The sequence below is a fragment of the Ornithorhynchus anatinus genome, chromosome 2 (genome assembly GCF_004115215.2).
Source record: "Ornithorhynchus anatinus isolate Pmale09 chromosome 2, mOrnAna1.pri.v4, whole genome shotgun sequence".
Lineage (NCBI taxonomy): Eukaryota > Metazoa > Chordata > Mammalia > Monotremata > Ornithorhynchidae > Ornithorhynchus > Ornithorhynchus anatinus.
Genome location: NC_041729.1, coordinates 131,911,677 through 131,928,628, shown reverse-complemented (window position 1 = coordinate 131,928,628; position 16,952 = coordinate 131,911,677).

The following is a 16,952-nucleotide window of genomic DNA, read 5'->3' as shown; positions in this document are numbered from 1 at the left end:
CAGAGAGGACTGTAGCAAGGGGTTGGGAAGGTGCAATACAGTAGAGTAGGTCGTGGACATCCTCTAGTCTGTATGCTTATTGTGGGCAAGGGAATGTCACTATTTATTGTTGTACTGTAGTTTCCCAAGGGCTTAAACAAGTGGATGAAAGTGCTTGTAGTTTCCCAAGGGCTTAAACAAGTGGATGAAAGTGCTTTTAGAAGGTGGGAATGGATTGTTGATACTTTCCCAAGTGATTAGTATCATGTTCTGCACATTCATTCAATAGTATTTACTGAGCACTTACTATGTGCAGAGCACTGTAATAAGCACTTGAAATGTACAGTTCGGCCACAGATAAAGACAATCCCTGCCCAATGACGGGCTCACAGTCTAAACGGGGGAGACAGACAGCAAAGCAAAACAGAACAAAACAAAACAAGACAACATCATTAAGATAAATAGAATCAAGGAGATATGCACCTTATTAATTAAATGAATAGGGTAATAAATATAAACAAGCACAGTGCTAAGGGGAGGGGAAGGGGGAAGAATGGAGGGTTGGGGGGGCTTGCACATAGTAAGCGCTCAGTAAATACGATTGAATGTGAGCTCATCATTGGGCAGGGATTGTCTCTATCTGCTGAATTGTTCATTCCAAGTGCTTAGTACAGTGCTCTGCACACAGCGCTCAATAAATACTATTGAATGAATGAATGAATGATCGCTGCCCACATGGAACTTACAGACTAGAGAAAGAAATGAACAAAAAATTGCAGATGGATATATACATAAAGGCTGTTTGAGTGAAAATCAAAGTACTTAAGATCCATGTATATAGGCAACACAGAAGGAAGGAAAAATACAAGTGGGGAACTAGTCAGGGATGACATGTTTGAGGAAATACTATTTTAGGAATGTTTGGAAGGTGGGGAGAGTGGTGGTCTGTCAGCTTTGAAGAAGGAGAGACTTCCGGGTCAGAGGGAGGATGTGGGTAAAGGGTCAGTGGTGAAAAAGATGATCCAGTTACATTGAGTAGATCAGCATGTAGAACAATGCTTGTCACTTAATAAACACTTAACAAATACCATCATTAATTAGTATTGAAGGAGCAAAGTATTCGTATTTGGGCCTGTTGTAGTAGGAGATTATTGTGGAGGGGGAGAGTTTAGTAAGTGCCTTTAAGCTGATGGTAAGGAGTTTCTGTTTGTGGAACACGCTTTATAGCACACATTCCTTTATTGAGAGTAGGTGACTTGAAACTTTACTTGAAACCTGTGGCAGAAAATGTATTAACACTACTCACATCACAATTGGAGAATACTGGCCAAAATAATATGAATATTCAAGACATGGTGTACTATACAGTCATTTCTGCCAGTTCCATTTATTTATAGTAATCCAAACTCATTAACTTCCAATTAATGGTATTCATTGAGTGTTTACTGTGTGTAGAGTATTGTACGAAAAGCTGGGGAGAGAACAATATAACAGACATATTACCTGACCACAGTGAGTTTACAGTCTAGAGGGGGAGACTGACATTAACATACAAAAATAAAATTAGGGATAGGTACAAAAGTGCTGCGTGGCTGCGAGGCGGGAATGAATAAAGGGAGCAGGTGTGGAAGAAAAGGAAAAGAGGGCTTAGGGAAGGCCTCTTGGAAGAAGCAGCATGGCTCAGTGGAAAGAGCACAGGTTTAGGAGTCAGAGGTCATGGGTTATAATCCTGGCTCCGCCACTTGTCAGCTGCGCCTCAGTTACCTCATCTGTAAAAAGGGGATTAAGACTGTGAGCCTCATGTGGGACAACCCAATTACCTTGTATCTACCCCAATGCGTAGAACAGAGCTAGGCACATACTAAGCGCTTAATAAATACCAACATCATCATCAGATATGCCTTCAATAATGCTTTGAAAAAGGGGAGAGTAATTGTAGGTTATTAATAATAATAATAATGTTGGTATTTGTTAAGCGCTATGTGCCGAGCACTGTTCTAAGCGCTGGGGTAGACACAGGGGAATCAGGTTGTCCCACATGGGGCTCACAGTCTTAATCCCTATTTTACAGATGAGGTAACTGAGGCACCGAGAAGTTAAATGACTTGCCCAAAGTCACACAGCTGACAAGTGGCCGAGCTTAGATTTGAACCCATGACCTCTGACTCCAAAGCCCGCGCTCTTTCCACTGAGCCACGCTGCTTCTCACAGGTTACAAAGAGGGAGGGGATTTCAGGAATGAGCTGACAGCAAACCAACATTTTGGATGATATTAATACCCAAATATGATGTCAGCCACAAAGCCCTCCAGTGGGTGCCTTCGTAGGAAACAAAAACTCCTCACTCTTGGCTTCAAAGCTCTCTATCACCCTAAACCCTCCTACCTCACCTCCCTTCTCTCTTTCCACAGCCCACCCTGTACACTCTGCTCCTCTGTCACTAACCTCCTCACGGTACCTTGTTTTCACCTGTCCCACTGTCAACCCCTGGCCCACATCCTACCTCTGACCTGGAATGCCCTCCTAACATCCACCAAACTAACTCTCTTCCCCTTTTTAAAGCCCTATTGAGAGCTCACCTCCTCTAGAAGACCTTCCCAGACTAAGCCCTCCCTTTCCCTCTGCCCCTCCTCCCCTCCCCATTCCACCTACTCTCTCCCTCTGCTCTTCCCCCTTCCCCTCCCCACAACACTTGTGCATATTTGTATATTTTATTTATTACTCTATTTTGTTAATGATGTGTAAATACCTATGATTCTATGCCTGACTACTTGTTTTGTTGTCTGTCTCCCCCGTTTAGCCTGTGAGCCTGTTGGGCAGAGATTGTCTCTATCTGTTGCTGAACTGTACATTCTAAGTGCTTAGTACAGTGCTCTGCACATAGTAAGCACTCAATAAATACAATTTAATGAATGAATGAATAGTAGGGTAATCATTTGTTTTAAGAAAAGTCATTAACACTGATGCTTCAAACTTATGGAAAACCAATACATCTGGCATACTGAGAGAGTGTTGTCCAGGCGGAAATTTTGTTAGTGAAGGAGGGTAATCTCAGGGGATTGTAGAGGATGAAAACAAAATTGTAGGTGGTTAAGTGGAGTAGACACAACTGACATTTAGAACCCATTAAAGGAGTTTCGTTAGGGATGGGAGGAGGGAGGGGGGGGTGATAGCTGGATGGTGAGGTGGAGTCTAGATAAGATTTTTTTTAAAAAAAAATAACAGTATCATAGATTTGTTTGAAGGTAGAGCAGAGGGGAAACCATTAAAGAGTAAGTGGTTGAAGATAGCAGTCGAGGGAAGAAAAGTGGATGAAAGTGCTTTTAGAAGGTGGGAATGGATTGTTGATTTTTGGAAAAATCAGAGACTTCTCCAAAAAAATAACATAAGAACATGGCATATGAACAATATGTACGCATTTATTTTAAAGCATACTAGAAACAATTATTACTATTAAAATGAAAAACAAGGCATTTCTTTTGTGACAGCTAATGAAAAAGCCCTGAAGTTAAACACTTAGGTAAAATAAGCATAATTTTCAAAATGGCAAAACATCTTCCTCATTTTCAGAGTTATTAAAATGTAATTAGCAGGGTGTATATTGTGGTCTTGGGCTGAATCGAAGCAATAAAATTTGACACATGCACATTCAATTATTTATTCACAGTTTAATTTCTTTTGGTTGGGGGGGAGGGGAACTCTCCACAGAGTTATCCTTGAGCATCTTTTCACTGTTTGAGAAGTAAAATCAAGATCATCTGAAAGCTTAAGAAACTCAAAGCATAAAAGACTGGTGCTACCTTCTAGAACTGAATTTCCCTACTAGACAACACTGAGCTAAATGTTTCCCCCTACAGTAACATTTTAGTCGAGGGAAGCCTCTGACTGTAGAAATCACCTACATAATAACAGCACCCTGCTGCCTAGCTAGAGGAAGAGCCAAGCTCAGAATGGCATCTCTTTAGGAAGAGCTATCCTGATGATTTTTGGTGAAACAGAAGCCAAAGAAATCACAGAAAGAATCAGGGCATCATTGTTTTCCCTGTTGCAACGTGGTCAGGTAACAAGACATGAAACAGTGTGGCCTAGTGGAAAGAGACAGGCCTGCCAGAGGAGTCAGAGGACCTGGGTTCTAATCCCAGCTCTGCCACTTGCCTGCTGAGTCACTTTGGGCAAGCCACTTGTCTGTGCCTCGGTTTTCTTATCTATAAAATGGGGATTCAATACCTGTTCTTCACCCCACTTTTGACTGTGAACCCCATGTGGGACAGGAACTGTGTCTGACCTGATTAACTTGTACCTATCCCAGTGCTTAAATCAATGCTTGATGCATAGTAAATGCTTAACAAATACCTTAAAGACGTATTAATTTCTCAAAAACCTGGACAAACATACCAATGAACCAAATAAAAAGCACAGTAATTAGGGGATCCAACAAAATTAAATGAAACCAGCATGCCTAAGTAACAGAAATGTTGAACTAGACTCTCCCTAACACTGAAGTCTCCTATAGATCTGCAGGGTTTTAACAAAGTCCCAGATCCACCCAGGATACTTCCTAATGATTCAGTGAGTGCAACAGAGGTGTGAATGTCAAAACAATGGATGTGCCAAGCACACTGCTTTACATGATGCTCACACAAAATCAGAGGATGAACACAGGATAGGCTCATTCATTTATTTCACCAGAAGCAAAGCCAGGGAAGTTTCAACACAAAACAGAGACCCCACTACTTGCCTGTTGTGTGACCTTGGGCAAGTTACTTCTCTTTGCCTCAGTTTCCTCATGAAGATGGAATCACCTTTTCCCCCCCCTTAGACTCTGAGCCCCTTGCATGGCAAGGATTGTATCTGACCTGATTATCTTCTACCTTTTCTAGCACTTACTAGATGCTTGACAAATAATGAGAATTTAGCAAATACAGTTATTGTTATTACTGTTATGATTGGCATCATCATTACTATTAAGACACAGAAATGTCCTTTGGGTTTGAAGACGATACTACTGACAGTGCAATTTACTAATAGGGGCATGTGTGACTGAATAATCAAGGTAAATTACCCTAAACAGGACATGTACTTGAGTTGTCTTTCATTAGTGGTAATAGTTTGGGCTGTCATCCACACTTTCCTTCCCATTTCCTCTGTGTTCCTTCCAGCTTGTGTTACAAGTGGTGAGTTAAGGCATGGATTCAATCTGTGTCCACAGAGCAGGATATTTTTGTGCACTTGATCCTGCTGTGCTGTTTTGTGGTATAAACATCATATTTGCAAGAGCTACATCTTACTAAAAAATCATTAATAATAATGATGATGATGACAATTGTGGCATTTTTTAAGCTCTTACTATGTACCAGGTACTATACTAAGTGCTGAGGTAGATACAATACAATCGAGTTGGACACAGTCCTTGTCCCACATGGGGCTCACAGTCTTAATCCCCATTTTATAGAGGAGGTAACTGAGGCGCAGAGGAGTGATGTGATGTGCCCAAGGCCACACAACTCTAAGCTCTATACAAGGTTATCAGGTTTGGCCCAATCCCTGTCCCACATGAGGCTCACGGTCTAAGTAGGAGGGAGTGGGATTTAATCGCCATCTATAGGCAAGGAAACTGAGGACACTGAAATGACTTGCCCAAGGTCACACACCGGAGGGGGGGAGGAGCCGAAATCAGAAGCCAGATCCTTTGACTTCCAGGCCTGTGCTTTGTCTACTGCGCCATGCTGATAGAAATAACTATAATGATAATCATAACTATAATAATAATGACATTAATAATATTTATTCTTGTTGACCTCCCTACCACTGTTGGAATAATGTGAATGGGGTCACAAAAGTGATGAATAAAAAAGCCTTCGGCTTGGTAGTGGTCAAGACCTCCTGTATCTTCTCAGCGATGATATTCCACCAGTAATCACACGTTTTTTACCTTGACTGGTTTTGTTTTGATTAGGAAGAGTTGTAAAGTATTGTTGATGCATTCCCCTCTTTGATGCAAGTTCAATTTTAATCTCTGAGTCCATTCCAGATTTCAAAGGAAAGGTGAAAAGGCAAACTGTGAAGCAAACTGAACATCTTCCTCATGGGCAATACTCTTAACATGACAGTTCAGTTGCTCTATATTTTGCTTATACTGTGTGGGTAGGAAGAACGCACCTCTCTTCCTATCTAAATTTAGGCCATTAACGTGAACATTACAGTTCAGTACCCAAACAAATGCTTTGCACTGGGAAAATGATTCAAGTTGAATATGTTTTCAGCTCAGACACCAGAACTAACTTAGTTAATTGAGGAAATTAAGAATCACCTAGGGTATAATTGTTCCTTTCATTTTACATGAGGAGGGAGGAAAGTGATTTATCTCAGAAAACAAGAGCCCAGAGGCCTGCTAAGAAAGAGAATAAGAAGATTTCATTTGAAGAGAAAGAGAAATCAGGTATTTTGAGAGTTTTGTTTTTACTCTGGAACACTCAAAATAAAATTATGTTCTCCTCCAGAACATTGTAGTATTAGAGTAATTTTCAAGTTTATTTTTCACTGATATAAATTATTTAAATTCATGGCTATAAATTATACATAATGTCCGTGTCCCCCTCTAGACTGACAGCTCACTGTGGGCAGGAAATACATTTCCCAACTCCGTTGTACACTCCCAAGCAATTAATACAGTGCTCTGTACATAGTAAATAGTCAATTTTTAATGGTATTAAGCAATTACTATGTGCCAGGCACTGTACAGCGAGTCAGGTTGACACACTCCCAGCCGCACATAGGGCTCACATTCTTAATCCCTATTTTAGAGGTGAAGTAACTGAGGTTCAAAGCTGTTAAGTCACTGGTCCAAGGTCACACATCAGACACATGACAGGGCTGGAAATAAAACCTAAATCCTTCTGATTCCCAGACCCATGCTCTATCCACTAAGTCATGCTGTTCTATACAACCAGGTTGGGCAGAGTGCATGTCCCATATGGGGCTCAGTCTTATTCTCTGTTTTACAGATAACTGAAGCACAGATAAGTTTAGTGGCTTTCTCAATGTTGAACCGCCAACACGTGATGGAGCCAGAATTAGAACCCACATCCTCTGACTCCCAGGCCCATGCTCTTTCCACTAGGACACCCTGATGATAATGATGATTTTATTTCACTCTGATTATATCCCCTCAATTGGATATGTTTGATATAGAAGCAGCATGGACTAGTGGCAAGAGCATGGGCTTGGGAGTTAGAGGATATGGGTTCTAATTCTCATTCCGCCACTTCTCTGCTTTGTGATTTTGGGCAAGTCAATTAACATTTCTGTGCCTCAGTTATCTCATCTGTAAAATGGGGATTAAGACTGTGAGCCCCATGTGAAACAGAGACTGTGTTCAACTTGATTACCTTGTATCTACCCTAATGCATAGAGCAGTGCTTGGTATATAGTAAGCACTTAACAAATGCCACTGTTATTAATATTATTATTATCATTATACCTTGAAATAATTTCTTTCATTTAGAGCTTGAGTTTTTAGAAGAAAGTTTTGAGAGATCTTGAACTTCAACCCAATGCCTTTAAGATGCTACCTCTAGACTGTGAGCTCTTTGTGGGCAGGGATTTTCTCTCATTATTGCTAGATTGTACTTTCCCAAGCACTTAGTACAATGTTCTGCACACAGTAAGTGTTCAATAAATATGAGTGAATGAGTTAATGAAAAGGAAGGGAATAAACCAGTGCTTATGGCATGTTCTTAGGCCTTAAGTTTCTATCCATTTTTTCACCTTGGTGTCTTCCTCCAGTTAATCTTTGTTTCCAAATACTTGTTTCTGCTCTGTTGAGGAAAAGTCCCTGAAACAAAGGGCCCCTGAATGACTGTCAGTGGATGGATTCCCAGGCCATAATATCTTTAATATCCTTCCTAGTTTTCTTGTTAAATAGTCTTATTACTATTAAAGTAATTGAATAGTCTTGAATCGTTGAATAGTCTTACTTATTACAGTGGAGCAGCATGGCATAGTGGATAGAGCATGGATCTGAGAGTTGTGGGTTCTAATCCCAGCCCTGCTACTTGTCTGCTGTGTGGCCTTGGGTAAGTCACTTCACTGTGCCTCAGTTACCTCATCTGGGGATTGAGGCCATGAGCCCCATGTGGCACAGGGACTATATTCATCTGGATTTCCTTATGTCCTTCCCAGCACTTAATATAGGGCCTGGCACAAACAGTAAGTGCTTAACAAATGCCATTATTATTATTTTTATTATCACCCTATAAATTCAAATTAACTTTCTTTTTTCTAGCCCAAAATGGGAAGAAAAAAAGTATTAAAAACATTTTCTTTACAGCAGAAAGTGAGATTCTCTTAATGTTGGAAAATGATGGATTTTTAAATTATCTTATAAACAAACTCAAGCAGTCTATTTCTTAGTCTTTCATTTTCTTTGGGGTCAGTTCCAGTTATGACTGAAATATCTGACCTATAGAACTTAAAGCTGACGCCAGAAAGCTCTTCCTTTGTGGAGTCTAGGATGAAATCCATTAAGCAAGAAACAAAAATAGCATTTTTCTAAGATTTTCAGATGTCTTTCCTGAACTTTCCAAGCATTATATCTAAGGTGCCATTTTGCACTAGATACAGATGGAGTAGATTTGGCAGGTCAAGCACAGTATTTTGCTATGACAAATGACAAGGGAAAGAAGAAGGCTGGGATAGACGTTAGCTATGGAGACCAAGGAAGAGAAAGTGTGAAATTGGAAATGGCACAAATTCTGGCAACTATCAAAGCTGGCAAATCCTCTCTCACGCCTCATAGGGAAGTGAAACCTTCAAGAGAACCTTAGGAAGGCCTGGAGGGCCTGAGATATTTCTGAGTCCATGAGACCCACTAATCTCTAGAGAATGCCATATTTAAACATAATTTTGGATCAGTATCCGATGACTGTTCAAATGCAGCAAATGGAAACTAGGCAGAGCACTTGGGTAAAGTGCTATTTTCAGTTGTAATTTCTCTATTTTTCAAATAGTTTTCAGCAAATTTGAAAATAATCCTCTAATCCTTTGAGCTACATGATGTACAATTTCCAAGTGCTTTTAAGAAGGTATTTCCAATTATTTCACATAGAACAAATTCATGAAGTTTAATTAATTCTCTGTCACTGTCAACCCTGGAACTCCTTCCCCCTTCATTTCCAACAGACCACCACTTTCCCCATCTTCAAAGCCCTATTAAAATCTCATATCTCCTCCAGGAAGGCTTTCCTGACTAACCTCTCATCTCCCGACCCTATTTGCTGTCCTTTCTGCTTCATCTCTGTACCACTTAAGCACTTAGATACTCTCCCTACCCCCACAGCATATATATAGAGATATACATCTTTCTCTCTCTCTCTCTCTCTATTATGTCTCCTTACATTCTGTTGCTTTCCCTATCTATGACTTTTTTAATGCCTACCTCTGCCTTCTTGATTCTGAGCTCACTGTGTTCAGAAAATGTTTGTTTATTGTTGTATTATACTCTCTCAAGTGCTTAGTACAGTTCTCTGCACACAGCAAGCACTCAAATACCACTGAATGAATGACTGTCTGCCAACTCTATTGTATTGCACTATTCCAAACCTTAATACAGTACACTGCACATAGTATTTGTTGGTATTTGTTAAGCGCTTACTATGTGCCGAGCACTGTTCTAAGCGCTGAGGTAGACACAGGGGAATCAGGTTGTCCCACGTGGGGCTCACAGTCTTCATCCCCATTTTACAGATGAGGGAACTGAGGCGCAGAGAAGTGAAGTGACTTGCCCACAGTCACACAGCTGACAAGGGGCAGAGCCGGGATTCGAACCCATGACCTCTGACTCCAAAGCCCGTGCTCCTTCCACTGAGCCACGCTGCTTCTCTAATACAGTTAATACAAACTGTTGATTGATTGATTAGGAATAATCTCTCAGTTCAAACTGAAAATATTGGATTCCAGGCCTAAGCTTCATAAGCCAGGAATGAAACAGGACCTGGAAAGTTATGACCATTTTGACAGTCAGTCAAATGTATTTATTGAGCACTGACTGTGTGCAGAACACTGTACTAAGCGTTTCCATTTAGAGTCTTACTTTTGTTGATAGTAGTTCTGGGATTCCATTGCAAAAAGTTGATCATCTTTAGATAGGATGAGGGTGAGAAGTAGCATGGAGAGAGCACGGGTTTGGGAGTCAGTAGGTCATGGGTTCTAATCCCAGCTCTGACCGTTTTCTGCTATTTGACCTTGGGCAAGTCACTTCACTTCTTTCTGCCTCAGTTACCTCATCTGTAAAATGGAGATTTAAACTGTGAGCTCCACATGGGTCAGCTCAATTTGCTTGACTCTGCTCCAGCATTTAGTACAGTGCCTGGCACATATTAAGCGCTTAAAAATTACCACAGTTAATGTTACTATCAATTATTATAATTAAATGGGAATGTGGTTAGGACAGAGAGACAGAGTAGAGGGAGAAAATAAAAGTAGGGAAAGAAGAGGAACCCCTCCGCTCCGTCTCAGGACCATACCTGGAGAGTTTCCGGTACATGACCAGTCTTGGGTATGGGATGGAGAGCCATACCCATTCCATTCCTAGCTTGGCCTGTGGCAAGCTATTGGAAGGCAATCTGCTACAAGTCAAAACTCACCTGTGCTGGGCAGCAGCATCGTGGGAGAGACTTGAGGGTGGAGACTCAAGTTTTCTTTATGGAAAGAGGTAATGGTAATCCACTTCCATATTTTACCATGAAAACTCTACAGATACACTACCAGAAAGATTGCAGATGGAGAATGGATCGTTCTGGGGCAGATGTGTCCTTGGAGTCGCTTTGGGTCAGAGACGATTTGACAGGATAAGGAAAGACAAAGATGAGGACAGAGGAAAAGATGGAGATAATGATGAGGAGTAAAGAGAAGGAGAGGAGAAACAACTGGGTGCCTGGGACTGTTCCAGTTGTCCCTCCCCTCCACACACCAGTTGGATCGTTCTGGGGCAGGTGTGTCCTTGGAGTCGCTTTGGGTCAGAGACGATTTGACAGGATAAGGAAAGACAAAGATGAGGACAGAGGAAAAGATGGAGATAATGATGAGGAGTAAAGAGAAGGAGAGGAGAGACAACTGGGTGCCTGGGACTGTTCCAGTTGTCCCTCCCCTCCACACACCAGTTGCTTGAGTCTGTGTCAGGGGGAGGAGATGCCAGCCCAGCCCCCTTCTCTATATGCTGGGGATCTGGGATGAGCTAAAGTGAAAGTCTCCAAATCCTCCACACACACCCCCAGGCCCCATGTCTATGCCACAGGGACAGATCATTGTCCCCACCCCCCAGTCTTCTCTCCAGCACTGAAAGGCTGGAACTGCATCATGAGGAACAAATGCTGTTCTCCAGTCTTTCAGTCAAAAGTATTGAGTGCTTTCAGGGCACCATACTAATCACTTGGGAGATGATGTGAATGCTGAGCCACACTCAGACACCAAGACTGCACCTTACAGTGAACTTGGGAACGGCCCTAGAGAAAAGATAAAGAGTACTTTAAACTTAAATCCAGCTTCTAACCATGTGCTCACTTATGACTCATTAGTTTCTTGCCATCATCATTATCAATTGAATTAATCCAGTGTGTGCAGAGCACTGTAATAATAAAAATTATGGTATTTGTTAAGTGCTTACTATGTGCCAAACACTGTTCTAAGCACTGGGGTAGATAGGAAGCAATCAGGCTATCCCACGTCGGGCTCACAGTCTTAATCCTCATTTTACAGATAAGATAACTGAGACCAAAAGAAGTTAAATGATTTGTCACACAGCTGATAAGTGGCAGAGCTGGGATTAGAACCCATGACCTCTGAGTTTTAAGCCCATGCTCTTTGCTCTAAGTTATGCTGCTTCTAAGTGCTAGGGAGAGTAGAATGTAATAGAGTTGGCAGACACATTCCCTGCCTACACTGAGCTTCCAGTTTAGGTGTGGAAGCAGGTATAAATATAAAAAAACAATGTATAATATATAATTCATATATAATGTAATTGTATACATAATTATACACAAGCGTTTATATTTATAATTTATACCAGGGAATGAAGTATTTATACTAGATTATTAAAAAATATTCATTTAATTCTACAATTTTACCATCTGTGTATATTCATGGGGAAGGATAGGCTGGTGATAAAAAAAAATCTTTACTGATTAAATATTGATTCAGTTATTAATGATATTTATTAAGCATTTACTGAATCTGAGCACTGTGGATATAGACAACTCACTCAAGGAGTTTGGAGAGGAATGGGAAGAGGGAGATGGAGTGATAACCCAAGGGAGCCGTAGGGTAAAAGGGAGGGTTTTTTAATGTTGGAGAGACGTGAGTGGGTTTGAAAGGAGTGGGAAAGCAGGGAAGCTGAAGATCTCCTCTGGAGATATTGCTGGGAAAGAGGGGCAAGTTGAGGGAGCAGGAGGAGGGACAGACTGGAGAAGAAGAGGGAAGATTTGGGGGAAATCATGCTTAATGGTTTCAATTTTATCAACAAAGTGTATGGTCAAGTCATTAGGACCAAGAGATGGTGGAGACTGGGAGCAGGTGTTTTGAGGAGGGAATTAAATATTTTTAAACTTCAAAATAGTCCCTTTTTTCTCCATCCAAACTGCTACCAAGCTGATCCAAAACACTTACCTTATCCCAACCTGCACCTGCCTTTTCACTGACCTCCCTGTCTCCTGTATCTCCCCACTCCAAGCCATGGTTCACTCTGCTGCACAGATCGTTTTTCATCAAAAAGAGTTTAGTCCATATCTCCTCACTCCTCCAGAACCTACAGTGGCTACCCATCCACCTCCACATTGAAGAGAAACTTCTTAACATTGGCTTTAAAGCACTCCATCACCTTGCTCCCTCCTACCTTACCTTGCTGATCTCCTACTAAAGCCCAGTCCACACACTCTGCTCCTCTAGTCCAGTTTACTCACTGGATAGATAGATATAGATAGATCTCATCTATCTCACCATCAATTCCTTTCTCAAGTTCTCCCTCTAACCAGGAATTCCTTCTCCCTCCCTATACACCAGACCACCACTCTCTCCACCTTCAATGCATTATTAAAATCATATCTCCTCCAAGGGACATTCTAGGATTAAGCCCTCTTTTCCCCAGCTCGGTCTCCCTTCTGCATCAGCTAAGCATTTGGATTTGTGAAATTTAGACATTTGATATTCACCCCACTTTACTTATGTATGTCTCTTTAAATTATATATTATGAATTGCTTATATATATTAATGTCTGCCTCCCCCTCTAGGCTCTAAGCTCATTATGGGGAGGGAACATGTCTCCTAACTCTGTTGAAGTGTACTCTCCCAAGTGCTTAGCACAGTGCTTGGGAACATTATAAGTGCCCAATAAATGCTATTGATTGACTGGGAATCATGCCAACGATCTCTCATCCACATCCTGCCTCTGGCCTGGAAGACCCTCCCTAAAATTACTTGTGTTGATTAACCAATGTATATCTATAATTCTATTTATTTATATTGATGCAACTGATGCCTGTTTACTTGTTTCAGTGCTTGTCTCACCCCTTCTAAGCTGTGAACCTGTTGTGGGCAGGGACTATCTCTATTTGTTGCTGAATTGTACTTTCCAAGCACTTAGTACGATGCTCTGCACACAGTAAGCGCTCAATAAATGCATATGAACTAATGTATTAATGAATATCTGAAAGACATTCACTCTTCCCTTTTTTTAAAGCCTTATGAAAAATAAAATCACCTCCAAAAGGTCTTCCCCAACTAAGCCCTCCTTTCAAGCCCTCATTTGTCTTCTCCTACTCCCTTCTACATTGCCCTAGTACTATGACTTGCATCCTTTATTCATACCTCCCTCAGGCTCACAGAACTAATGTCCACATTCATAATTTTATTTATATTAATGTCCATCTCTCCCTCTAGACTCTCTAAGCTCACTGTGGGCAGAGAACATGTCTAGGAACTCTGTTAATTAATTTTAGTACTTCTAAAGTGCTTAACTATGTGCTGGCACTGTACTAGCACTGGGGTGCACACAAGCAGATCAGGTTGGACACAGTCCCTGTTTCACATGGGACTCACAGTCTCAATTCCTAATTTACAAATAAGGTCACTGAGGCACAGAGAAGTGAAGTGACTTGCCCAAGTGACAATTTGCAGAGCTGGGATTAGAACCCATGATCTTCTGACTCCTAAGACCATGTTCTATCCCCTATGCCATGCTGCTTCTCATATTGTGTTGCATTTCCCAAGCACTTAGTATAGTGTTCTGCATATGGTAAGTACTCAATATAAATATGATGGATTGATGGGGGGAGAAGGGTAACAGCATTCTTCTTTCACTAACACAAGGCTCAGTGGAAAGAGCATGGGCTTTGGAGTCAGGGCTCATGAGTTCGAATCCCAGCTCTGCCACTTGTCGGCTGTGTGACTGTGGGCAAGTCACTTAACTTCTCTGTGCCTCAGTTCCCTCATCTGTAAAATGGGGATTAAGACTGTGAGCCCCACGTGGGACAACCTGATTCCCCTATGTCTACCCCAGCGCTTAGAACAGTGCTCGGCACATAGTAAGCGCTTAACAAATACCAACATTATTATTATTATTAACACCATGTCCACGTTACAACCATTTCTCCCTATCCCAAATCTATGTGTGTCATCTTGTCAGTCAGGTTAGCTGGAACCGAGTTGGAACTTGAATAGAACTAACCCTAATCAGTTTGTCGTCTTATATTAAAATCATGAATGGGAATGAAAACATGCTTTAGAGCAGAAGTGGACATGTGAAGGTGTTGGGGTTACTCTCCATTCTTCTTCTAAATCTTCTGTGATTCATTTCATTCTGATACCACAGTCTCACCGGAAGGACTTAAATTAGGGTCATGCCTGGAATAGAAAGCTGGGAGAGTCTCCATAGTTTCCACAGACATATCTCTGCATCTTCATAAATAGTACTACACCTAAGGCATCCCTGTCATCAAACACAAAGTGATCAATGTCTGAACCATTTATCTAGGTATTTATGTATTGTTTGTGTTGTGTTCTCCCAAGAGCGTAGTAGAGTTCTCTGCGTGCAGTAAGTGCTCAATAAATACAGTTGATTGATTTCAAAATGATAACTTTTCAAGTCAGTTGGAATTGTTCTTGAATTGCTGAAATTAGTATGGACATTTAAATGAACTAGTAGGAGAGAGCCATCCATCAAAAAATTCCATATAGTCATCCCATGGACAAGATTCACAATATGTCAAAAGGCATGCTTAAAACCTTTGAGTAAAGTTATTTTGTCTATCTTTGAGGATATGAAGACTGTGATAGGCAAATCCTTACCACCGCCATGTAGAGAAATAATTTATATTAATTATATTTCCGAAGTGGTAAAGTCTTGTAGGGCCTCTTTAGAAGCTGTTTTTCTTTCTTACAAATGCTTTTTGGCTACCTTTAGTTTTAGAATTTTACCTTTTTAACAAAGCAGAAGGAATTGCAGATTCCAGGTTGAGGAAAGTCAATATAAAGGGAAATGTGCTTTAGGAGTATGTGAACTCTTTCGAATGCTGTCCTACTCTGTGGCCATGCAGAGATAAACACATCTGAGTGTTGGAAAATTGCAAATTGTCACGGTCAGTCATCAGTTTCTTTGACAGGTTTCTCTGAAAAAGAATGAAAGTTCTAAAAGGAGAAGGAAATGAGGCTTAATTTGTGCTACTTCCCTTCTAAGAGGCTGTACTCTTGCTAGATCTGTGGTTATCTCCTTTTGTTGAAAATAATTTTTCATCTGGCATATCACCTCTGGAAGAGAAGAAAAGGAAAATGAAATATACCAAAGGAACCTGTTCATAAATATATACCATTTCTGCTATCAGAAATCTATGCTAGGCACAGGGTACACAGTTTCTTTCTACTGTGATGCAAGTTTAATTTTCTGGTGACAAGATATTACATTACTGTAATGTTTAAAATCATTGTCTGGCTTCTTCGTATTTGTTTAAACACATAGAGAATCAGACAATCAGGCTGAGGCTCCACTTTCCTACCTAGAATTATTATTATCATTTATTCAGGGCTTCCATTATGCAGAATACTGTTCTCAGCACTGAGGGAAGGTAGGTGGGAACCTACAGTCAATAGGTGAAATGGTGAAAGTGGTGACAGACACACAAAGAAAGAAATAATCAAGAAAAACAATAAATTAAAAACAATGAAAAAACAGTAAAAGCTGGTGTACATAATAATGATAAAAATGATAATAATTTGATACTTATGTACTCACTATGTGCCAGGCATTGCTTTAAGTACTGGGGAGGGTAGAAGTGAATCGGGTTAGACACAGTCCCTGTCTGACATAAGGCTCACAATCTTTGTTTTTGACTTATGCTGTAGAGTCGTGTCCGACCCATAGTGATGCCATGGACACATCTCTTCCAGAACGCCCCACCTCCATCTGCAATCGTTTTGGTAGTAGATCCAAAGAATTTTCTTGGTAAAAATGCAGAAGTGGTTTACCATTGCCTCCTTCCACGCAGTAAACCTGAGTCTCCATTCTCAAGTTTCTCCCATGCCACTGCTGCCCAGCACAGCGTGGCTTAGTGGAAAGAGCCCGGGCTTGGGAATCAGGCACTGTGGGTTCTAATCTTGCTTCTGCCACTTGTCAGCTGTGTGACTTTGGGCAATTCACTTAACTTCTCTGGGCCTCAGTTAAATCTGTAAAATGGGGGTGAAGCCTGTGACCCCTACGTGGGACCCCCTGATTACCTAGTATCTACCCCAGTGCTTAGAACAATGCTTGGCACATAGTAAGTGCTTAACAAATGCCATCATCATCATCATCATCATCACGGGTGAATTTTGACTTGTGGCAGATTGCCTTCTATTCAGTAGCCACTGCTCAAGCTAGGAATGGAATGGATATGCCTCTGCTTAACTCTCTTTCCCATAGTCGAGACTGGTAGAGTACTGGAAAACTCTTC